Source organism: Hesperophylax consimilis, chromosome 31 (genome assembly GCF_061612785.1).
Source record: "Hesperophylax consimilis isolate HC1 chromosome 31, BYU_Hcon_1.0, whole genome shotgun sequence".
NCBI classification, from domain to species: Eukaryota; Metazoa; Arthropoda; class Insecta; order Trichoptera; family Limnephilidae; genus Hesperophylax; species Hesperophylax consimilis.
In genome coordinates this window covers 13535086-13562406 of record NC_142866.1, presented here as the reverse complement: position 1 = coordinate 13562406, position 27321 = coordinate 13535086, and the positions used below count along the sequence as shown (strand labels likewise).

The following is a 27321-nucleotide window of genomic DNA, read 5'->3' as shown; positions in this document are numbered from 1 at the left end:
TATTTTATAGTAAAAAAAAAAGTACCAAGTGTAGAATGTAAAAGCGGTTAGTTTGGTTTTTTAGGGATTTTGTTCTGTACAAAATTATAAATGACAAAACATTCGGAAATAGCCAGCATAATAAGTATCGTTGTAGTATGGAATAGAGAGAACAACACAGGTGGGATGTGAATCCACCTGCATCACAGAATATTGCGGCGAGGGGGTAGTCGTAAAGCGATGACGGGGGGTGCGATAAAGCAACAGGAAGGGAAGCGGTCCCGGGGCGGCGAGGCGCGGCGGCAGCAGGTGCGCGGCGCAGGAGGCGGGCGGGCGGGCGGGCGGGCCGCGCGGCGAGGTGCCCGCAGCGTGCCCGCCTCCAGCGCCCGAGCCGAGGAGGCTGCGCGCGCAAGGTCGCGGGACTCGCAGTCGGCCTTCGAACTTCAGCCTGGACGTTGTGCGGCGCCAGCCTAGCTTCCCGCCACGAAGACGAGGAACATTCAAATATTCTGCTTTTATTTATTTATTCAACCGCATTTTAGACAATTTAACTAACGGAACATTTATCGTGGCTTAAGAACTTATGTGATCGTGAACTATAAAGAGTGTTGAATTTGACGGGATAACTTTTGTTCTAATTATTTAGATATGAAATATGAACAGTTTCGTGACTAAAATTATTGTTAATTTACAAACTTTTACTATATAAAACAATTGTGGAACTTTTGAACAATGACATTGCTGTTTATCTAAAACTGAACGATTAAATCAAGTTTAAAAAATAAGGAACATTATAATTTAAAGTGTTGCTTTCTGTTTAACGACGTTCCTGAGGAAAATTGGTAAGTATTTTTTTAAATCTAGTTTTATTTAATCAAACTAAAATAATTTAAAACACACGCTGTCAACTAATTTAGCTATTTACTAGACGTGTAAGTAAGTACCTACTGCAAACAAGTCGACTCCCGCCGGGTGGCGGATAGACCGCGCGCTTATTGCTCTGGTCGTAGCCGTCGCGTCGCGTTGCACAATTGTTGCCAAATATTCGTCCTTAAAAATGTTAAAATATTTATAGTTTTAGTAATTAGATTATATAATTTCAACGTTCCAATCAGCAATTCAAATATAAGTATTTGCATTTTTTCCCGAATTTACCTAAATTATAATCAGCTATTTAAAAAATACATGAGCTATGTTTGATTATTATTCCAAAGCATTTAGTTGAATTTTAATATTTTCCAGAATTCGATTTTTTAATGAAAAGGAATTCTTAATTTGTAGCCGACGGCATTTATTTATTTTTAAGGTGAAATATTTAACAAAAAAACCGAAAAGCAAATATTTAAAGTCTTTTTAGTTACACTTCCTTTACTACTTGAAAGCGGGTATTAATATTTTATTTCTAATTCAAGGCCTTCGTTTAAAAATCTAGTCAGTAAATAAAACTAATAAATTAATTATGCACATCACAATGAAGAAAATGTCTAGGTAATAATGATAGTAGTGCCTATACTTTACAACGTAACACTGGAGAGAGAAAGCCATCACCAATCACCAATACCGGAGAAGCGCAGCAAAGTTAACGTCCAATGTTCAAATTGACTTGTTGTACAAAACGTGAAAATGAAGAGTGCCGGAAAGCAATGAAAGTTACGCCACTGTTTTGTAACTTGTAAGTCAGGTAGGTATTATAGCGGAAAAGAGGCCATGTCATAAGATAAGCACGTTTCACGTAAGAGGTAAGGCAAAACCCAGTCAGCACCTGACAAGTTGGGAGCGGTCAGGACTAACAATGCAAACTTTTGCCCAACGTCCCGTTATCTGCAGACGCCGGAACTTATCGCTAATCCACTACCACCGAGCACCCCGATAACATCAGTGGTAAAATCCACTCGACGCAAGAAGAGCAGCAAAAAGAGAGATACGCGGAAATGGAGAGGTCGCGGCGAGATACGGTGATGCCAATTTTCCTCGGCACTATCCGGGCGCGAAAAATATAAAACATTTAAAATACCCAAACCGCCACTTCCTGCCGATATTATACTCCTTCATACAAACAAAAATATACAAAATTTTAAATACCTAAGCCGGCTCTTCCTATCGATATTATACTCCTCCATACAAACAAAAATATAGAACATTTAAAATACGTAAGCCGGCTCTTCTTACCGATATTATACTCCTAGATACAAACAAAAAATAGAACATTTAAAATACCTAAGCCGGAATTTCTTACCGATATTATACTTCTCGAAACAAACCAAAATATAGAACATTTAAAATACCGAAGCCGGTTCTTCTTACCGATATTATATTCCTCGATATAAACAAAAATATAGAACATTTAAAAAACCTAAGCCGAAACTTCCTACCGATATTATACTTCTCGATACAAACAAAAATATAGAACATTTAAAATACCTAAGCCGGAACTTCCTACCGAGATTATACTCCTCGATACAAACCAAAATATAGAACATTTAAAAATTCTAAGCCGGAACTTCCTACCGAAATTATACTCCTCGATACAAACCAAAATATAGAACATTTAAAATACCTAAGCCGGAACTTCCTACCGAGATTATACTCCTCGATACAAACCAAAATATAGAACATTTAAAAAATCTAAGCCGGAACTTCCTACCGAAATTATACTCCTCGATACAAACCAAAATATAGAACATTTAAAAAATCTAAGCCGAAACTTCCTACAAATATTATACTCCTCGATACAAACAAAAATATAGAAAATTTTAAATACCTAACCCGGCTATTCTTACCGGTATTATACTCCTCGATACAAACCAAAATATAGAACATTTAAAAAATCTAAGCCGGAACTTCCTACAAATATTATACTCCTCGATACAAACCAAAATATAGAACATTTAAAATACCTAAGCCGGAATTTCCTACAGATATTATATTCCTCACTTCCTGCCGTTATTATACTTTTTATTAGAATTGGCGCTGAGAAACCACGATTTAAAATAAAATTGTATCATGTGTAGTACATTATATTATGCATTTATTTGAATTAATGCACACGAGGAGAGAAAATTTTAGACTCCGATCTTATAAAAATTTCCTCGCGGACAGATCAATTTGACAAATAGAAATTTAATTTAATTTGTAGAGAAATCACAAAGATAACTTCACTGCCTGGAGTTTACACCGTGCATATGTTATTAGGATGTCCGAACAACATGTTCATAAAAAGTCTAATATTATAACATTTATTATCAGGAAAAGGACACATGCATGAACACATGTTCCGATATATTTTGAGTAGACTAATGTCTTATGAGAAAATGGATTACAGTCCCGTTATTAATTCTCGTTACTCATTTTTCTCCGTCTGGCGTTATCAGCGTGAAGTTGGCGATACCTGAATGGATATGATTTTTATATTAACACCAAATGTTTATCATTTTTAGTTAAATAAATAAAATATTAATTACATGGTAATACTTGGTGAGACTAATATTATAATTGAATTGGAAAAAACCCTGAGATTTGGAAAGTATGGTGTCGGGAGAGGGTCGTGGCCAAATAGCTCAACCGATCAGAGTGGCAGATCTACCCGGTGAAGTGGTCGTTTTTACGAGGTATACGCTCCTTACAAATACAGCTTTCTTTGTTCGATGGGGACGCTTTTAGAGAACAGCTATAATGGTGGAGTCTTGGCCAATAACAACTCAAATGGTTATTATAGTTGGAAATTCAGAAAAGGGAACTACTGGGAAAAATATATACATCCATATTCAATAAACGCTGATTCTGAATATATACGTTTTATAATATATTATTATACCTAGAATTTGTAAATCGTTAATTCAAAACAAATCAAACACCATCACATTAAAACACACGGCTTGGTGGTACTGCTGATTCTAACACAATCTGACATCGCAAACAGTCTACGTGAGTAATAAATCTATGGTCCAAAATGAATTTTTCTTTCTTGGTAATGTAGGTTTTTAAATACCGGTGAATTGTTTATCACGTATGGTCATGAATGTATTTTTGCACGTTGGTTCAATACAATAACATTAGTGACGATACCAACATTATACCTAGTGTTCTTCAATGTCAAAAGCGGATAATCTTATAAATTATAAACGTCTTAATTTATTAACCTTTAAAACTTTGAAAATTATTTCGACTGTTAAAGCTAACTATAACAATACAAATATATATATACTGTGTTTAAGTTATGTATATGGTCATTATTGAAATTTTAAAAAATAATGTACTGCAGTTCCTTATTCGAACATGGTCCAATGACCAAATAAAATACTTAAGAGGAAACTATAAAATTTATGAAATGGCGAGCATTTCAAAAAACATGAATTATTTTTGAATAATTTATATATTGTTAAGTGAAGAAAATTAATTAACTTTGTTTATCCAAGGTTTTGATGCCACAAAATTGAATTTGCGATTACTTGAAGCAATATATTATATACTACAAATAATATTGGAAGTTGTAAATATCGAAAAAACAATTTTAATTAGAAATTTTGATTTTTCGCTCTGCGAAACAAGAAAAAGAGGCTACCGATCGAATAGAGTCAAAATCGAGTAGGTATGTTTTAATATTTTTATCATGTAAAAAATAAAAACCGTAACAACGATGATTAATAACAGTAAAAAAGCATTGCACAGCTAATTCCCATATATTAGAAGTTCGTAAACAGGATAGCGGACTCTTAATGACCGAACATCTTATCCATTTCTTTATCAAAACGATGGTGAATATCCAAAGTATTCTAAGTATCGGCCTTCTACACTCCTTTGGATTCTCTGCAGTAAGGTAGCCGTCAAAGGGCCAAGTAAAGTCAACTATTCCGCTAATATACCTAACAAGAGAAGAACGGCCGACAGAAGGCGTGGTCATGAGGAAAGGAGCACTCTGTTTCTGGGAGGCAACCATCTTCGTGTAAAGCCACTCTTGCAGTCGTAATGGACGCGCTCGTAGCTGTCTGCTGTCTGCTGTCTGCCGTCTGCTGTACGCCTCTCGAGCTATTGCTGTTGCCCGGCCCGGATCTCGTGATCTGCTCGACCCTCAATGACTCCGCCCGTACCTTCTCGGAGGAACCACTTGACGTCCACCTGATTGCGACTAAAACCCCCGCTTTATAGTCAATGTAATCAAGAATATGATTGTAATCAGATTAATAGATTGATTTAGGAATTTATTCACTCAAAATTGAATTTGCATTGCGTCCTTGAAATCAGACGGATCTCGGATTTAACAGTTTCATTACATTATTATATTAAGTAAAACCGGCTTACAACTTACAATTAATATTTATAATAAGAACTAGAGATTTACGCCTAATACTTATAAGTAGTGACTTACGACTAAGGCTTATAACTTATAAATGTAACTGACCAACAACTATGATTTATAATTAAAACTGGTGACTTACTTTTAAACTAAATCTAAGACTTGCCTACGTCTGGTGACTTACGATTACTACTGACTTAAAACTAATGATTTAATTACGATGAAAGTTGGAGACTTACAACAAACGTACCTATTTACATTTAAGAATATACGTTATAGATTTGTTGTCAGTAGGTACTCGGTATGTATAGCTGTATACTGTATAGGTACAAACAGGTAACATATAAGTGAATTATTGTTATGAATCCAATCAGTTTGAGGATGTATATATAATTTAAGAGTTAATCAGTTTGAAGTTATACATATATTTATATTTGTTGTATATTCTATTTTACTGTTATTAGCGCAATGAATATAAGGAAGTTCCTAAATATGTCTTAATAATTGAAGTCACCAACTGGAATATCGTTAATAACCTAGCAAATACTGCCATTAATATATTAAAAACTGGTTCGATCAAAATTTTCTCTCCTTAAACACTGAAAAAACAAAATTTATCCCTTTCTCTATGAATAAATTTTAATCATAACATGAATTTGAACACACTGAAATAAATGTAATAGAACTAATTTCAAACAAAAATGACCTATACTTAGGCCAACTTACAACATAAAATATCTTGGTGTATACAGATCAATATTTTAAATGTAAAACAATTTTTTTGTGAACTTTTCAAAACGATTAGGATATGTATTGATGTATTTATTAGTCTTAGAAATATTCTCAGACAAGAAAACCTAAGAAGAAGGTACTAATCAATTGTTGAATCTATATTACACTATGGTACTAATGGATGGGGAAGAACATATGATAATAACCGACTTAAAATAGTTCAAAGATGGATAACTAAGTATATCAATCTTGAAAGAACTTTTACCATAAAACTTCCATCAAAGTAATGTGTATGTAACGTTTATCAATCCAAACTGTCGGATAATTTTTGTTATCCGCTGGGAATGATTATTACCTACTGTTTTTTTTTAATTGCATGAACGAGATAAAAAGGGAAGTGACAATTTTATTGCAAATTCGTTAAATAAAAATTTAGATTTTTAAATTCTGTGAAAATTTTAAACTGTTTGATAAGTTTTATATATTTGAAATTTTAAATATTTTGGAAAGTTTTTTATCTATGAAAGTAAAATATTGCAATGTTTGAACATTAATGTATATTTCCAATACAAAAATCTAAAAGATAATTTTATTCGGTTTTCAGAATGGGATTTTTTATGAGATTTTGAAAAAAACTACTAAAGGAGTACAATTTTACAATTTATTACAGAAAAACATTTAAATAACTTACAATTTAATATGTCAGCAAGATATCAAAATAACATTAAAATTTCAAAACTGAATTCCAAGCACACTCAAAATACCTTCCTCTATAAACAAAATAAAAACTTATTCAACCTTCCTTTAAATCTAAAAATTACCTAAGACTACTTAAAGTGTCCATATCTATTAAAATATATTTTTAAATTCTTATACTTCTTGCGTCTTTCTTGTGAATTTTATTGTTATTAATTTACAATATTTAATATTTTGACTTACATGACTTTATATAATTGAGCTGGAATTCCCTCATCAAACACACGAGCCTTTTCTCTTTATGATAAGGAGGATAGGCTGTTTTTAATTTCTTTTATAGTATTTAATTTTTGGAATAACTTTATTGATTAATACCTCAAATTGGAATATTTAATTAAAGAAAACAATATTAGCGATTTCTAAACGAAAACCTGAAACAGAAAAATCAGAAAAGGATAGGTCACATTTAGGACTCGAACCCAGGACCCTTGTCTTGCCGGGGCCCGCTCTACCACTGAGCTAATGGGACCCTATCCCCTTCGGTCACATTTAACCGTATCAAACTTCGAATAAGAACTACCAACATTGTCTTCATTTTTCCACCGCACATTTTTTTTTTTTTTTTTATAGGCAACTATCTTTATGTATGATCGCAAGATTCATCCCGAACTAAATGCAGACAGCTTATTTTAGATAAACCTATCTTATTTTTTTTTATTTTAATGTGCGACATCTATTCACTTTTCTGCAAGTCTTGGATGAATATTTAATTTTTGGAATAACTTTATCGAGTAATACCTCAAATTGTAATATTTAATTATTGAAGACAATATTAGCGATTTCTAAACGAAAATCTGAAACAGAAAAATTAGAACTATATAACAAGAAAAAATATTATTATTAATTATATAAGGAAAAAAACTACATACCTAAGTACCTACATCTGGTTTCGAAAAACTTCGAAAGACTTCAGTTAGTTTCAAATAAACTTTGAAATATTGATATTTTATGCTATTTTCAAAAGGAAATAATTGCCATAATAAGATATTTAAAACAGTTATATTTGAAATGCCTATAAATTAAATTATAGTTTTTTAGATCAATAGCAAAGCGGTATTTTGTGTGTTTGGTTAGTTTCTCCTTTTCCATTTGTCATACATTTTTTCTACAGTAATATAATATAACTATTCGCCTTTGCCTGGTTTGTATTAGTACCTACATAGTATACAAACTATTATTTAACCGACCATTTCATTGAGTAGTAAGTATTATTAATGATTCTACGTATGTAATAACAATGTTTACCACCAACATTAGAATTTTAGATGAACAGCGAGAATCATCGGATTGTTTTCATAATATTTAGGCTTTTCTTACCAATTATTATCATGTGATTAATAGCAAAAGGTTGAAGTAATTAAATCAATGATTGATATTCCATGTCATTCATTAGTCTTGGCTTGATTCTCAATTTCTTGTAATTCCAATCAATCAATCAACCTGCTAAGACTTATTGGTTTAGTTACGGGAGTACCTACCTAACAGAATTATATGCATTAGGATTAATTACTTCGAGTACAGTTGATTATGCATTCCTTGTCTTTGTATCATATTGTAGGTAGGAACTAATGGATGCCGAGACATGTCATTGGATTGGCAGATATTTACATAGGCGGGGCCATCCATCAACTCACTGACAGGTTAATTGTCTCTGGGCGGCGGCCACCTTTCTTTCACAAACTGAGATTTAAGTAGCTACCTTACACGCCCAGCAATAATAACTAACTATTCGATTATAGAAGAAGATTTAAAAGAATTTCGAATTTAGGTATATATTTCTCTGTTTTGAAGTTCTATTCTTCTTTCTTTTCGATTCTCTTGATCATGCCATTGTTCCTTGGGCGTCCTCTACTTCTTCTACCACTCACTTCCACGTCATATAATCCCATTACACTCCTTTATTCGTTCATCCGCTCTTTATGTGCAAACAATCTAATCATCACTTTCTTAATCTTATCCATTTGGCTTACATCAGTTTTATTCACGCTTTCTTTTCAGTGTCTTTCTCTTCGACCTCGATATCGTACCCTTCCATGTACACCTTACATTCTACTTTCCACACCTTTCTTTATTCTTTCGTCGTGCATTACATATGCCTCATTTATAATAAGTATTTTCTTTCGTCAAGCGTCCCTGACTTTTTTACCATTCATTTTTACGTCATAAGTCTTCTTTACACCCCTTTTTTCGTTCATTAGCTTTTAGCTAAAAGCTTTGTTTTAACCCTGATGAAGTTTCGGGTTGAACTGAAACCTGTTGGTTATATATATATATATATATACAATAAAGTTATATTTAAACAAAGTTATTTTATTTTAATTATTATAATTTTTTTTTTGGGGTGTTATGCCGTGTTGCGCTAACTCCTTCTTTAGCCAACGTTTCGTACGTAATAACACATCTGCCCTGATGATGGACACTGCAATGCTGTCCGAAACGTTGGCTAAAGAAGGAGTTAGCGCAACACGGCATAACACCCCAAAAACAAATTACAAAAATACTTTTGGCCGTGAGAATCTTAAATCATATTTATTATAATTATGTATACCCACAAAGTGTTTGCTACAAGTGAAAAATCAAAAGCTTTTTTCTTTTAGATTTGATCTTTAGCTTTGAAAATCAAGCGTACAAAAAATCATCGCAAGTATTCAGTCGTCAAATATCAGAATTCTGAATTAAAGGGTTGTAAAGGGGGATAGAGGAAACCGGTAAAGGGGGAAACAGTAACCTTCCTCGTGAATTTTAAATGTGCAAAATTTCATCAATCTCGGAATAAAACTGTAGATGTGTATGAAACACTAAACCACACAGGGCACTCTTCTTTATATACATAGATAGATACATAGCCGAAGTTCTGGAAATCAGATGTACATCCAAGATTCGTAAAATAACGTACGAATACATGTTATATGAACCTTGATGTAGACCGTAATTTCCCTTCTAATTTTGAACATCAATTATTCAATAAATCATCGTATCATATCAAAATACGATGGTATATAGTATGGGTGAGAAAAGGGGATGGGATGATTTTACGAAATCTCATGTAAACGATGACCTTTTTCTCGTTATGAAGGTCAAGGGTGTAAAATTTCATCGACCTTGTAATAAAAAAGTAGATTTGTATACAAATCAAATCCACGCCGCCCGCTACAAACACACTGACATTCTTCTTCTTTTTTTTTTTGTAGCCTCAAAAAAAGTTCCAATGGCAATGTCAAAGCTCTCCATTCAAGAGATTATATTTCTTCAGAAAACAGAATTATTGTGGTAAGTAGTACCTACTTAAGCCCCCGCATTCCATATTTCTACCCATTTATAACATATTTCTCTTTTATAAATTCGTAAAAAAATAAATGTAATTTTTAAAGATAATATCCATCATTTGTAGCCAAAACCGTAATAATGTATGATTCTCTCTATAGAAAAATATCGCAAATACTCCGAAAATGAAATTTTGTTCTAATATTTAGCATGTTTGCGGTATGAAAAAATCACGTTGTACCTTTAAATGCAGCTTAGGCATTTAATGAGAGATTTTCGCTCTATTTTAAATGAGTCGTGTTTTATTAAATATTTTAACAGTTCTCGCTTAATCATTATGTTATTTTTTGGTTTTAATATTAGTGTGCTCCCTCTAACATTCGTATTTACATATCTCCCTTTGAAACCATGTTCTTCTTCTTTTTGAAAGCTCACTACGGAGCCTTACTGTATCAGAGTATGTACGAGTACGTAAGGATACATCAATGACGGGTACTAATGATGGTTCCCGGGCGACAGCGCACAGACAGTTCACAGAAGGCCTTGCGAATTTGGCTTCGGGCGGAGGCGGACGGGCATATTACGCTATCGCATTACACCCATCTACTAACTCATAGATATCAAACGCGATTGTAATCAATAAAACAGCCAACTAATTATCAGCAACTCCTGCTCAGCCATATCCGTCAATTAGTATTCCGAGCCGCGGGAAGAAGGTGGGTGCTTATCTACAGATTTACACATATACCGCCCTTCCCGCTCACTGATGGACCACTGGGAATCTGCCCGCCAACACCTTCACATATATACATATACGCCTTAGCCGACCGTTAGCTACTAATCTTTCAAATCAACGTAACTGACCGAAAATTGATTCATCCCAGCATAATCTTTCCAAATTAAACATTTTTTTCTCAAAGACTGCACCCTGCATGTAACCAAACCTATTTTGAAGAAAATTGAATACATAATGACTAAATTGATCGAAGATACATCCAGATTAGAATATTTATATTATCTTCGCTTCTTCGTGCGGAGTAGTTTACACGCAAAAACATATAATATTATTTAGCTCCGGGCTAAGCTCACTTCTGATTCAATTTTCCCTGATTATATCGCGCGGCCATTTTGCAAACAGAACCTTCTAGAGATGGTATCAACAACGGATTTTGGGGCCAACATAAATTAAAATTAGAGTTATTAATTATATTTTATAATCCCGAATACAAGGCATTAAGGTGATTTATACGGGGCTGACCGCAGCAGTACACACAGTCTGGAGAACTAACCTAGCGTATTATAATATGTACGTACCTACTGTGCGGGCGTGTTGTGTAGGCGAATTAGCGGGTACTTCCAGTATTCCCCTCCACAGGTAGGGCGATTCGGAGATGGGCATCCGGAGACGGGCATCCGGGCAAGTCGGGGGCTACGTATGCCCTCGGAATGCAATAACAAAACTCCTCCAGATGATTAGTGGGCAACTCGGTCGAAGTATTGATATTTGTCGCTGTCGTCATTATGTAGTGACTAATGAATTACCTAACACTTTTAACAGCGATTGGATTATTATTAGTGGCTAGGTTATTATTATTGCTGATTAGCTCTCTCTCTCTCTCTCTCCGAAAGTGGCTGGGGTACCCAGCAGGCAGGGTAGGTACCAGAAGTAGGCAGTGCGGGCGGGTGCGAAGGTTCTGTGGATATATGCTAAGTAGGATCTTCCATTCACCGTGCTCCTTGATTCCTCAAAGATATTCAAATCTGCAAAAAGAGCATTTTCGCTTTTAGCTCTTGTAACTGCGCCGCCCGCCGCACTACACTGCCGAATAATAAACAATATTCAGTATGAATATCATCTTCTAACAAACTATGTGTGTCTGTGTAGTTCTGATACAGTACCCTACTTAATCACTCATTTACATAACAACAACGAGTACCTACGTCTATCTCAAATGTATCGAAATGTTTCTATTTTTTTTTACGCCATGAAGTAGCCAACTACAATAAGTATGAATTTCGAACGGCAACATTGGTGGCCAGCATGGCCGAATGAGGTTTTGTCGGGACCTCGATAATGGTGGCAGTCCTGGTATAGGGGAAATTTACTAAAAATGTAAGTTGCTAACATTGTAGACGTATAGCTCCTTAGTCTTGGTGCGTAGAATAAAAGTAATTGGTTCATTAAAACCACCGTTTGATCATATAACACAATGATAAGTAAAACAATTTTAGAACTTATCACGACATTTTATTTTGTATTACTTTTAAAAAATTTTGTTGACTGAACATTAGAATATTTTTTTAATAAAATATGATTTTGTAATGTGAACCTCACTTGGTGCTTTACCTGTGCTAAGTAACGTATTAAGATTTTCAATAAAATTTAATATTCATTCAGAAAACATTGAAAAAATTCTACATAAATTCCTCAGGTATAAACGATAAATTGCATATTCCTCTACAAAATATTGATTAAAATTACCTCGTGGATAAAATGTCGCTATTTAAACTTGAGGAAGAAGAATAAGCACAGATTCAATATTGATATTACTTAAAATACTGCATTACAAAATTAATTTTCCAAAATTGCTTCAATTAATCTATCCATGTTCCCAAAAAATCTTGCCCAAATGTATTACCCTTTTATTTGAACAACACCACGACACTGGCTTATCAACATTCTCCGATTTCGAGACTTAGGACTGGTTGTTTCGGAGTATTTGAACGATTCATCAAATTTCAACGTTCATTTCTGGGATCTGTGAAAGTCCAATTCAAGTTCTGTTATTATATCATTATTGGCTAGTTGCTTGACAAAACTGAAATAAAAACAGAACTTGAAAAAATCTTTCACAGAACTTGAAAATGAACGTTGAAATTTGATGAATTGTTCAAATACTCCGAAACAACCCGTCCTTAGTCTCTGAAATAAATATTCTGATCTTGGAGATACATTTTATTTTTTATACTAGTCAATTTTAATGTTGTTTATTTCATCACCATTATTTTTCTAGACACAAATAGACCTGCGTAGGTATATATCTTCTACCTTTTTCATTTTAAATTCAATTACCCGTGAGGATTCTTGTTTTCAGTTATAATTATTATTTTTAAAAAGAAAGACAAACATTCCCGGGTTAAGAATGACCTGATAATATTAGAAAATCTCCTACTACCACCACAATATAATGGAGAAACTGTGGCGGTCTAATCACCGCAAATTGCTGATCGTTCAAAAAAATTGTTGTGAAAACGACTTTTCGAATACGTTTAACAATAAATGAAAAAACACAATCAAAATAATGAATAACATCATATTTACAAGTAAAATTCCGTAGCGTAAATTTTGTATCTATGGAGCTCCAGTGACATTCCGAAATACATCACACTCCGGTGGAAGTCGCGAAGACACTGATAGTATAAAATTAAGTCCGTCCGGGATTATTGCTTGCATTTTGGCCTGGAAATAACAATGGTTAGTTTCTAAAAAAATGATGAAGAAGTCCATTCGTTACGCTGGTCTATTGATCGCAACCATTTCCCATCAGTACGGATGGCTGCCCCACTTATGTACTGACTCTTGAACCAAAAGCCGAGTAGCTACGAACTCGTGTACAGTAATAAAATAAATAAATATGAGCTTGAAGTTTTTACAACCATTATTAGAACCAACTGAAGCACCCGCCTTGACCGAGCTTTAAAGAGAATGGGGTGCTTTGAAGGAGAGTGAGCAACATTTTATCAATCTGCGAATAATAAGTAGATTTGTATCCAAATCAAACGCCACAAGGCCACAATTTCAGTCAATCTTCACCCAATAGCCCAATTTAATAAGGAAGTTTGTTCTTAAATTGTTCACCAACTAAGCGCTCTTTTATTTAGATTAAGCAATTTTACTGCCTTTTCTCCTTCTGTTTTTTTTAAACTTTTGAATTCTTTAAATGAGATGGTCGAAATTGATTTTTTTTCGAACGACATAGACCCAAACCCAGTGGATATTTCTATTGCTAACTAGTCCGGCCCATCGCACCTCGTGGGCGGAGTTGCCCAACCCTTATCCCAGTGATCACATCTCGATCACTATCACAACAACAAACATCTTATCAATCAGACGTGTGCATATTTCAACAAATATTACATGAAAATATACCAAATGGGACAAAATTCACCTGCCACCGATATGTTATATGTCAAAGATGACTATAATACCGTCAAAACAATGCTCATTACTCATAACTCGTAAATCAAATCCTCCCTTATAAAGCAAAATCCCTCAAAACCAAAACTCTCCACGACTCCGTGTAAGGTTGTAAAAATTCAAAAAGCCAAATCTCTTTCCGACCGTTTCAACATGACCACGGAGAACTATCGTACATACAAAAACCCTGAATCCAACGCCAATGGGGATTGAGGTCAAAAAAGATCCGATATATACAACTTATGCAGTTCTGTATCTCCGAAGTTTAGTTCACGATTCGAACATTTCGATTTACTGCATTTCAACATTCCCTCGAGTTGAGCGTCTCATTCTAAATGAATAGACGAATCATTGGTCGAAATTTTCCCCACCTAACTTAGATGAAATATTAATAACTTTGTTTAAAACCACGAAATTTTATTTATTTCATTTTCTAAAATCGACCGGTTTCCCTTAGCACAAGAATCTTCAGGGTACAAAATTAAACGCTTAATTTATAAACCAGTTTAATTGTGTACCCTGAAGATGTTAGTTCTAAGCGAAACCGGTCGGTCATAGAAAATTAAATAAATAAATTGTCGTAATTATAAGCAAAGAATTTTTAATTTTCATTAATATTTCAAACCAAATACAGTGACTGTTAAATACTGAAATATGTATTTTGCAATTGGAAAGGTCAAATAAAAATGTTTTCTTTTGTGTAGCAATTGAGATAGAAAAAATATTCTTTTTACATGGTATTCCCAGGAGAAAGAAGTGGAAGGTGAATTAATCTATTCACTAAGATACATTAAAAAACAGCAGGTGAACTTTTTTCTAGGCCGGAGGACAAAATAAAAATATATATCGGAACAATAGTATCCCAACTATTGTTTAAAACGGAAGCCTTTAAACCATATCAGCATAGCCGGCTAGTAGCCGAGTGGACAAATGCGTCGGATTCCCGTCCAGGCGTGGCGAGTTCAATCTAATGCTAGCTAAATCCACCATCATTGCACAAGCAAAATCTTCCGCTTAAATAAGAATTTTACTATTTTAAGTCCTGTGTCCTCAATGTGTATCGTTTTGGCACCTAGCCGAGGGCCCTCTGAGTTTGGGGTCCTTGGAAGATTATTATTTTCCAAGCCCTGTGCTGCTGCCAATGTTGACTGTTAAATCCGCCCCTCTACCATGTGTGGTATGCCTTACACCTTCATCAAAAAGTAAAGATAATATCCAAAAGCACTTCTGAACCACCTTCTAACCAGTTGTCGAATACCGAAAAAATAAAAATAAATACTGGACATGTTGGTTTCGTGACTAAAAATACTGTAAACTTTTGATTGCCTTAAAATAAAATATTTTCAATTTGGGAGGCGGGTTTGGATACCGCCTCCCGGGAACCATTTATTGGATAACCAACACCTTTGCTATAGGACACCCTGAGTGGGTAGCTACGGCCGGTGATTTAGGTCAGGTGTGTTCAGGATGCGGCTGCCCACCAGCTGCCTGGAGTGCCAGATCAGGAGAGGCTGGCTTGGGGAGACCTATATTCATGTCCGTCTCTCCTGGACACACTGATTCCTAGATTCCTACCCAACCATCATACCTTTTACCTTCCCATAACTTCCTCTCCTGCCTATCCTCCGCAAACAGCATCCCAAAAGATGTTGTGGTGCTACATTAACCCTTGTTTGGGGTTAATGTAAAAAAATAAAATGTAATGTCTAAGCGGAGTAATTTTACAATGTATAGATTTTAACATCATCATACATTTGTTTGGCATCACATACACGACGATGTTACTTTATATGTTTGTATCTCTTTTACATTTCGTAGTGATGCAACGCGTTAAGCACCATACGTGAATGAAAATGTTTTATTATTTTAAAACCAATTGAAATGTGCAAATACTAAATCTACTATTCGTAACAGAAATCCTGTATATTTTTATACATTCAGAATGCAATTTCCGCTTTTGGCGTAAATACGAATAATTTCAAAAATCTCCAATAATTATTAATATAGGAAGTGGGGGTGGTTACTATTTCGATTTTAAAGGTAAAAAACAGATTTATTTACATTTTCAGTGCAATGGCCGGTTAGTAGCTGAGTGTACACATGCGTCGGATTTCCACCAGGGTGGCGTTCATTAAATTCCTCTACTTACTAAGTCCTTATTCATTGCACAAGCAACATTAAATATTTACCACTTATAATTATGATAGTAGGTACGATTTTTTTTTATTTTTTCAATTTTATTGTACAGTGAGTGCTTGTTTTCCTTTTTTAAAATTAAATTACATCAATAGTTAAATTATTTTCCTCTGGTTACTGATGCCATCTCAAAAACAAGAAATATACCTGAAATTCTTTACACAAATTAATTGATGTTTTCGTCTTCAGCAATGGCAGGAAAAAAGCCACCGCTCCGCCCCACGCAGCAAACCAAGAGTAGATATTATGCAAAAAGTAGAGGTTTGTTTTAAGCCACAAGACGTGAGCTTCGCAAAGTTTTATCCCGTGGGATATTAACTAGTCTGAAGTGTGCGCCGCGATATGTCCAACGGAGTCGGGAAGTAATGTATGGAAGCTTCTCCACTCACTCCGCTCGCTTACCTCGCACTTCCCCCCGCCCGCGCCAGGTGGGTGAAGATCGAAATTGGAAAATGTATCCGTAGATATGGACACACCCTCCGCCGGTATCATTCTAAATAAATACTACTTCTTTGTGGACACCATACCTACCCGGCTTCAAGTGAACATAAACACTATTAGTCATATTTTTAACTTTTGTAACATTCAATATTGCATCTCGTCGTATTTTAACTTAGTGTCGAGGTCTTCCTTTTTCGTATGGCGGGGGGGTCACAGTAGGACAGTGAGCCGGTCTAGCGCCTCTTGATCCAAGGATTGCAGCGGGTATTCTTTGATTACATGTTCTGGGTTGTACCGCATCGCATTCACGCATCGCCGACTTTTTAAAGCCCCACCTATACATCATAATAACACAGCAGCTGTGGGAGGAACTTTATTGCTTTGATGGCGGACCAGATTTTATGAGACAATTAGAATCCAGGCTGTTTCTCAGTTGGGTTGGGCACAAGATGGGCATTTCTCACATCGGCCGATTGCCACTCAATATTTCATCTTCTGAGGTGATAGGTTTTTGGAGAAGCATCTCTCCTTCCATCCGGAAGGGTGTTCGGGACTTCAAGCGACATGCAGGGTGAGAAACGATATAATTGTTCAAAGTTATTGCGATTTTTTGCAGCGCATATTTGAATTCCCTCAGTGTAATATCGCGCCCAATTTTTGGCGGGGTCAAATTTGTAAGTACGGGGAGGGAGAAAAAAATCTCATTTAAATTACTTGCACTAGATCTAGCGATTCACCTCCTCATTCCTTTTTCGTTTTTGTGCCCAACTTCAAATATCCGATGGATGCTTCTAGAACTCCATTTTCTTATTAAAATACCTCCCCAAGGATGACGTACATAAAATTTGGGGTAAAACATAACATAAATATTTTTGAGAAAAGCATGTGGAATAAATCCACATATGGGGAGCTATGAAATTAAGCAGATTATCATTTTCCCCGCGCGGACAAATCATTAACATTCCCGGGAAATGAGCCAATCACCAGCCATTGAGTTAAATATTGAAATTCCCCCGCAGATTAAAGCCAGGTGTTCCGGAGATGGGTAATCACTTAGCTCGTGTAATAATAATAACGTAGTGGGACGAGATTGACGCTTCTGCTCAAATTATGCCAGAAATTCCCCTCGAGCCACTAAACATTTAGGAGCCCATTTTATCTCTTTATATTACGGCTTCGGGATATGATTAATCTCTAATATTTTATCTCTTTAAATTACGGCTTCGGGATATGATTAATCTCTAATATTTTATCTCTTTATATTACGGCTTCGGAATATGTTTAATCTCTAATATTTTATCTCTTTATATTACGGCTTCGGAATATGATTAATCTCTAATATTTTATCTCTTTATATTACGACTTCGGGATATAATTAATCTCTAATATTTTATCTCTTTATATTACGGCTTCGGGATATGATTAATCTCTAATATTTTATCTCTTTATATTACGGCTTCGGAATATGTTTAATCTCTAATATTTTATCTCTTTATATTACGGCTTCGGAATATGATTAATCTCTAATATTTTATCTCTTGATATTACGGCTTCGGAATATGATTAATCTCTAATATTTTTTCTCTTTACATTAAGGCTTCGGAATATGATTAATCTCTAATATTTTATCTCTATATATTAAAGCTTCGGAATATGATTAATCTCTAATATTTTATCTCTATATATTAAGGATTCGGAATATGATTAATCTCTAATAGTTTATCTGTATATATTAAGGCTTCGGAATATGATTAATCTCTAATATTTTTAGTCTATTCAAAAGATTTCACAATTAAAAGTCAATGACGACAGGTGTTAGGGAAAGAACAAGGGAAAACCCTTTAAACAATTATATCAATTAATATAAAGTTATGTGTCTATGATTATATGATGGTGAAGGTAGTTGTATAGGTACTCCGTTGCGCTAATAGTCGCTGCTACCCGCCGCGGCCGTACGAAAAGGAAGCATTCCCCGTGGCTCCGGTAAAGAGTTGAAAGCCTTTGTCTAAGCGCTTTATTCAGAAGCTCCGGCAAAAGTCAACTAAACCCAGCAGGCACATGCTGATCAATTGTGCGCCGCGAATAATGAACATTCGAGAACAATACGTCTAACTGACTAACATACTAAAATGTATTATACATGGTGTCTTTTCAATGTACACCTACTAAGGTATCGCGATTCTTATTAGAATTTACTGACAAGATAAGCATATTTTATGCTACATGTCTAAAAATAACCTCCTTTTGGCTTCACAACATCAAGAACACTCCCTTGGTTCCTAAAACTAGGACGACATTCGCTCAACGACGAACGTAGCACAGATCCGTAAAAATCACAAATTATTATAATTTTAGGATTTGTGAAGTTGAATCTATCTATTTATAAAAAAATATTTGCTTCAAGATCGTTGCCCTTCAAAATAAGAAACTTACCTTTCGAATGTTAGTAACTTGAAAAATTACGACATCTTGCAAATATTTGAACAAAAGAAAAACACATTTGAAATAAATAATTATCAATTAATAAAATAATTTTGCTACCTACTTTATCGCTCCTTTATCTGAATTATACTTAATCTGTTCCAATTTTGAAAATGAAAGTTTATTCAACTTGAATAATTAACGCATAAGCAGGAATACGTAATACTCATACATGTATGCACCGGCAACCGAAATTATTATATTTTATCATTTACATGTGACCACGAAGTCGCAAATATTGTATGCGAATCAGTTTTTGGTTTATTGTGGATTATAAGCCACAATTGACAAAACTATTGGGATCGCTGTGTTTAGCAGTTGGAAATTACTCACTTGCTACTATGAAAGACCATGGCTTTGGTATTCGTCTTGTTAATAATCGATATACACTGCTGGTCATCACTACATAAGCTTCCGTAATAGACTCGAATTAAACGCGCTGAAGAAATATGTTCACTTCACAGATTTTCTTAACAGACTCGTGATGTATAATAAATTGTTGCAATATAACTTATGTACGTACTCCGAACTGTCAGACAGGTAATTACGTAACAGGTAATTTGGTGGAGGTACGCAGGAACATATGTTAAAGGGAGATGTAAAGAGTTGCGTCAAAATACCATTTCCAACATTTTAAATATTTTTATTTTCTTTAAAATATCCATTTTCTTCTCGCTTTACTATATCTTTAGTTTCATTTCTCTTTTTGATTATGGTGAACATATTTTGCTTCTTTAACTCTATCTTAGAAATTAGTAGCTACAAGCTACAAGCGGTGTACCACAAGGGTCACATTTAGGCACAAACTTATTTTTACTTTTCGTTGATGACATTTAAAATAGAATATTTGGTAATACTGTTGACGTGCTACTTTTCTTTACCACTGCTGTGAAGGAGCGACTGTTACTGTGCACTTCAGATATTTGAGATTGATACAAGATGATGTTGAAAACTCCCGCTTTGCCACTATTATATGCCTATGGGACATGCACAAGATTAAAACACCAGTTATAGACTAAGTGACAACCTCATAATACTAAACTCGGTTGGCGTCCAATAATGCCAACTGTAATCTCACATATGCAAACAACAAAACGAAACTGCTCAAATATCATCAAAAATACTAATTTTACGAGTCTATGCCTCCTGCTTAACTATTGCAATGAACTTGAATATGCTTCGAAATAAAGTGCTATTTTAAAATTGGAATTGATCGTGTGAAGAAATCATACAAGTGATAAAGTACCTAGTTATTAGTATAATATTTAAACAGAAAATAATTTCAACTGTCATTTTATAAATTTGGAATTAGTTGGTCAAGAATTCAGATTACATATATATATAGGTTTAAGAAAGTAATTTAAAAATACTATAAAATATTATGAGAACGTAAATGTGAAATCAGCACCGCCGTGAAATTAAACTTGTAAATGGAAACAGAAGCTCAGGCGACGTAAAGTGAGTATAAAAAAGTAGTGCATCGCAGTTAATCACATTTAGAGGCTTAATAAAAAGTAGTCCACCTTCTGGTTCATGCCGTGTAAGCGAATGTTCGGAATCCCGCATGAGTAACAGAAATTGCTCTATCGGCTTAAAATTCAGCTTTCAAAACACTAACGTCGGTTCCGCGCGCCCCGCTCGGCGACCACGTAATACATACCGTATGGCTCGGCGCTCTGCTCTGCCGGGCTAGGCTACCGGCTGCCGGCTGCCGGCCTTCGGGGGAATAATACCTTCTAGGCATCCAGCACATATGCCAATGCGATATATATTATATTATATGAACGTGTGAGAGACCAGTAATTACAAGACAGTTAAGCAAACGATGTACTAGCCGACTGCCCGGAGCCACTGGGACTACGACATACACATTTGGGGTATTTGTAAGGCTAGGTCCAGAGCACCTTACCGGACATCAGAAGGTGCGGGTTCAATTCCCGTCGACGGCATTAATACTCGGGAGATATTTTCAATTTGTATTGATATTTCAGGCGACTAATTATTGATATAATAATTTGAAAATAATTACGTTTGCTAAAAATCAATGAATCAAAATCATTCGATCACTTATTTACTGTTATCAAGTTTGATTGGTGGAACTACATTTTTTTTTTGTTTTATGTTTTCAATAACGTTAATTTTATATTTAAAAAAAACTGCGAATTTATAAGCAAGTTCTACTATATAATTATTATTACGCATGTAAATAGTTACTATAATAAGCCAACTACGTTACATACATAAAATAAAGGCCACAGACTAAATCTGTTTAGAACATTTTAATAAAAAATCCAATAATCCTAAATCTGATATTAACTTGGTTTAATATTGATTTGATAAGGGTAGTAAATAATTATTATTCTTTTTAAGACTGTCATCTTATTTATTTTCTGTGTCTTGTTCTGTTTTATGTTTCATTTAGATTTATTAGTATTATCTTATTCTTAGAAAACATACTTTAAGGCTTTTTGTAATGAGTTTTTGAATAAATTAATGGAATTGACTTATTTCATTGTTCAATCTTTAGGTTCTTAGTAAAATTATTATATCTGTCGAGAACAAATCCAAGATAATACGCCGTAAAAACTTACCGATATCAGTAGCATTTATATTTCAGTGAATCTGTGTTTTTGAGATAATTTTATAAAATGCCTAAATGACTTAACATTATTTTGATTATTTAATAATAATAATAATAGTGTTTCATTTTTTTTGTAACAAATAGAAATAATGATATCCTCACTGGGATCTCCCGTGCTGAGGATTTCATTTTTTTTTTTTTTTTTTTTTTAAATTTTTTTTATGCTTAGTTATGTATAATGTATAATTACATTTATTATGTATAATTTAACTATAAGAATATTAATATTACATCAAAGTTACATATGAATTTAATTATGAACATATATCATATATCATATAGTATAATTTATTTATTTTTAATAATTTTAAAATAAGTAAGATAGTGTTTTTGGTATAGTTCAGTTGATTCTGTTTTAGTCTGTGTTTGATCTCAGTAAATTTTCTATTTCAGATCTCCCTATGTTAAGTATCCAGCTTTTTATTTCAGATTTAAATGTTAAAGTGTTGAGGTTTTTGAGTGTGAGTGGTATTTTATTGTAGAGTTTAATACTATGATATAAGAAGCTTTTTTGCACAAAAGTTGTATTAGTAGTTATTTGTTGGATAAGTTTTTGACCATAAGATCTAGTGTTTCTATTGTACGTGTTTGTTGTTATTTCTTGGGTTTTGTACTTATGAATGTAAATGAGTATAGTTTTAGAATATAGTTGTTTAATTGACATGATGTTAAGATTGGTGAAGATTTCGTCAGTGCTGGTTCTTACAGGAACTTTCAGTATAATTTTCATTATGGCTTTTTGAGATATGCTTATTTAAACGATTTTACTTTATTACTGGTGATGATAATAATAATAATTAATAAATACATCATCTACCAACTAACCAATATAACCACTCGAGCGATTGGTTGCTTACATATATACATTTACCTGTTACTTAATTAACATCATTCCTCAAAATATTAATAAGGAAATATTTGAATTTCTTACTGCGGCTTAAAGCCAATGAATCCACATAGATTTCTCCGTGTACCACTTATTTTTGGGTTCTAAAATTTTTTGTCAAAATTAACTTGCCATAATAAGCCAGATCGCTCGATTGAAATAGTGTAATAACAATTCATGTACATTTATATTCATTGCAACACAGGCAAGCGAGCAACAGCTGATTTAACATTTCCACATAGAATTTTAAACAATAACATCGATTGTACGGAACTTATGCCCCTAATTAATGTATCATGCCCTTGAGGCGTACACGATGCACTATTTGACATGCTTACTTGCTACTATAAAATAAATGCAGCATCTAATTAACCGTGTTCTTCATACATTCAAAAATATTTTTCTAAACTCTTACACCGTTTTTTCGGATTAACTGCTCACATTTGAAGGAGAGCTTGATATCAATGATATAAACTGTTAAATGCGTGTACATATACACTCAATCACAAATATACACAAACATGTACACTAAATACGTCACCTGGTAATTACTAAATATGCATACCACATATCAGACATTAGGTACTATTTTTACTGACTAATGTTATTATCTATTAGCTAATATGATGTCATTGTAAATATAAGCTTTGAACAAAAATATTTAATTGCCTTATTATTGATATTGATTATTATTTTTTTTTCTCTTGTCTGTACTATATACTTACCATGCTTAATAATTTATTTGACTTATTATTATTTCACTAGTACCATCTCCACCTACATGAAGAAAACTTACTTAAATAATGTTTAATAATTATTAAACATTAACGACAAATTATTTGTTTTCCTGTTTAAAATGGGACTGGATGCTTATAACAAATGAATTCATAACGAAATAACAGTACAGCACGAAGATGTCATATGGAAGTCGGAACACGTGTTCGATCATTATATTTATTCGGACAAGGTCACCTGCGTTGAACATGTATTCAGATATATTCTGAACGACTAATATTTACTATTAATTAACTTACGTATGCTGTGAAAATTTTTAATTGGAATGTTAATCTATTATTTTAGCTTAATCGCAATTGCAATTTCATCGATCAACATCAAGATTATATATCACAAAGATTATATATTAAGAGAACAATATTATTACATTTATTACGTTTCTACATTAATTGTGAATACTCTGTAAATTTTTCAACCAATAAATAATATTTCCATGTGTTCATTGTATCATCACTTTAACAACTTGAGTGATTTTCTGCGTATTCTGCCTAGTTTGCAAAACGTCTTGAGTGATCGCACGTTATAATAAGCCATTTTTGACTAGCAGAAACTGCACATTTACGATTTTTTTTTTATAAATCCTAAAAATAAAGGATAAACCATAAAATATAATTCATTGGCCATACAGCACAATAATAAGTTTATTTTAAATGAACTTGAACGCCAATCACTCAATTCATATTCCATTTACCCACTGTTTGTTTCTATAATATAAAATAAATAAAGAAGGAATTTGTTCGGGATCATGTAGATAATGATATTGGAATTGTGTAAAAAGCGCTCGCACTTGTAAATTAGAGTATCGGAAGGACGTGTGGGAGAGATGTTCCCCTTCAGTTGGACGGGCGCAGCAGTAAAACTCTCCTTCACGCGCCTCTCGACTCTCCGCCTCCGCCTGCTTAATATTCAGCAGAGCTTAAAGTGCTTTTCCAATTTCATTCTAAAAGAGGCGGCTACATCGCCACTTACAGTGGGACTGTAACCAGTCCGCAGTGAAGGCAGTCAGTCCTGATTCATTCATTGGATCATTGACACATTATGAACCATTATTTTCCTAGTATAACTAATTTATTAAAAATCTTTTTTTATGAGACAACTCACAAGAGCGCCTCTGTCTGTAAAGTGTAAAGGCTAGAAAACTATGAAGTCGCCCGGGTGGGCAGCTATGTGAGGTGGGTTAAGGTAGGCACTGTGGGAAGGGCTTTATACGTGTGGTCTTCAAGGAGGAAAAACATAAGAGCCGTTTACACAAAAACGAGTCGAAGAAGCGGCCCGTTCTCTGCCTGTTAGCTGCACGTACACCGGGAGTCAATGCTGCTAGCTCGTCAGAGCAGGCTTCATTAAAATACCTGTATAACAGACTCAGAATGCCCACATTGCGTATGTGCATTGGAGATGGCAAGCGGTCTGTTTACAATGGAATGTCAATCAGACTGACCGCCCTAATTTGCACAGAATCCATTAGGTTAATCATGAATTGTGGCGCTCCAGTACAGAGGTGGCTTCCATTTGTTGGGCGTACTCGATATTTGAATGGGCACCCTCGTATTGATTTGGTGGGGATAGGAAACAGAGCCGCCAACTAAGGTTTGAATTATTCTTTCTTTGAGAAAGTCAGCTATCCAACTATGCAGGGTTGGATGGATTCCTTACGATGGTAACTTCTTGACGAGCGCCCGCTGCCAGACCCTATCAAAGGCCTTGGAGATATCCAATGCGACTATAATACATATAAACTTCTTATATGCTAAAATAAATTATTACTGCGGGATGAGTGATATTCGTACCTTGGGTCGACCGCGTCTATTCTCCGTTTCCTCGTGCAGGTACTCGTAAATTATGAGAAATTAGCCAATATCCATAAGCCGGTATTCTGACAGAATAAGTAGCAGATTCTAAAGTGAGGGTATATATACTGACTGAACATTCATCCAGTGGTGTTCAATATTCACTTTAAAACTTTGCCTACTGTTAATCTTCAAACGCAATCAGAAACGGAAAAGGCCGAAAAGAAAGTTTTCTTTCGAATTCCGTTAAAAATACCAAAGATTTTTTTATCCAAACAACAAAAGTTTCCATATACTTTCGGAGATTCTTTACAAAGAATTATGTTTGGTTTATGCTAATTCTTATTAAAAGTAAACCAAATCGGGAACGAAGTTCTCGACGGGAATATTAATGCAGACGCCGCGCCGGACGCACAGAAGTATCTTACCAAGTACAGATAATAATATAATATTTGTATATTACGTTGTTTAGTGTAGTTACTCATTTCGTCTTTCTAAATGGTTTCACCCGCTAAAGCTCTTTCTCAGCTTTTATTGCAGACAGAACTCGCAACCCCGCGTTAATAAATAAAAATTACCATATGAGACTTGGCAAAAAAACACAACATATTTCCCAGTGCGGCTAAGCCCTTAAGGCACGTTCCCACCTTTGATAATATAAAATAAAACTGTGGAAAATACATCCCGGAGTCGGAGAAGAAAAGGGCAGTCGGCAGGGGGGCCGGTTCTCCGACGCGGTGGGCAGGAACGAACCCTTTTGGTAATTCGGACATGCTTTAATAATGAGTCGGCGGGCGGAGGTGGAAGTTTCAGGGGCGCTAAAAGGGAAAGGGCGCGGAGGGCGGGCGGGCGGAGTGGGTAATTAGTTTTCACCATTTAGACTAATACAAGGGATTACTTAAATTTATGGTAGCCCCCCCATCTGTCGGCTGCGGCGCGGCTTTGTTATTTTAACCCCCAATGAGAAAAGTTGCTACGCCCCTGTGTACTTTATTTTTATTTTTCAGTCACAAAGAATCTTGTACACCTGAGAAGTTGTTTTGTATAATTTGTAAATTGTGTGTAAGTGTGTTTTAGTAGTCTTACTTTAGTTTAGGGCTAGGTAAAATAAATCAATAGTTTTTGTAAATACGTCGTGGTTAAACTTCATATTACCAGAAAACGATGGAAGCAATTCAGTGCAAATCTCTCTAGGGATTAGGTAGGTAACTTCCTTTTTGTTTAATTTCATTGTCATACGTAATCCGTCTCCCTAGAAGATGTCTATTCTGCACAAGTAGCATAATAATCTTTATTTTATGCATTAAATATGTTTTTAATATACCTTAACGTATTGCACTCCGATACCCAATATTCTGGCTTCTGAGCATTTGGTTGCTAGCTCCGATAGCCAAAATAGTGGCTTTCCCAGGCGGTAACTTTGAAGCTCTGTTTTCCCCATTTACCGATAACATTCTGTGAATTTTATTTCACAATGGTGTACATAAAGGATTAAATATTCCTTAAAATGTATTCATAGTCAAAATACATTAAAGAATTAGCTTATATAGAGCTTCTTAGAATTTTTGGCGTTTTTGACCTACTTTGTATTTTTCTGTGTGCCGTTTTATTTGGTCAGTCTGTATCGGTACATTGTTCGCGACGGAACTCCTCCTACTGTGGTGACCATTATTCTGTGAACGTTTCAAAACTGAAATAACAATTGAATATTTTTTAATATATTCTTATCGCCATGGATCAATTTAATGAATATTTCGAAGAAAGTAATGAAAACGATGTGTTTAGTAATATTAACGAACAAAGTGAAATAATAAATCAAAGTGTAAATAATATTGAATCTTCCTTGAATAATGCTTTTGAAAGACTAAAAGA

The 27321-nt window shown here is 34.5% G+C and overlaps 1 long non-coding RNA gene across 1 annotated transcript in view; it reads left to right on the top strand.

Moving 5' to 3' along the window:
- The first annotated feature begins 426 nt into the window (after positions 1-426).
- LOC149409476 (uncharacterized) overlaps positions 427-27321 on the top strand; it is a 173631-nt gene continuing 146736 nt past the window's right edge. Inside the window, exon 1 of the long non-coding RNA XR_016305173.1 lies at positions 427-821. This is a non-coding gene — a long non-coding RNA (uncharacterized LOC149409476). The remainder of the gene's footprint in view (positions 822-27321) is intronic.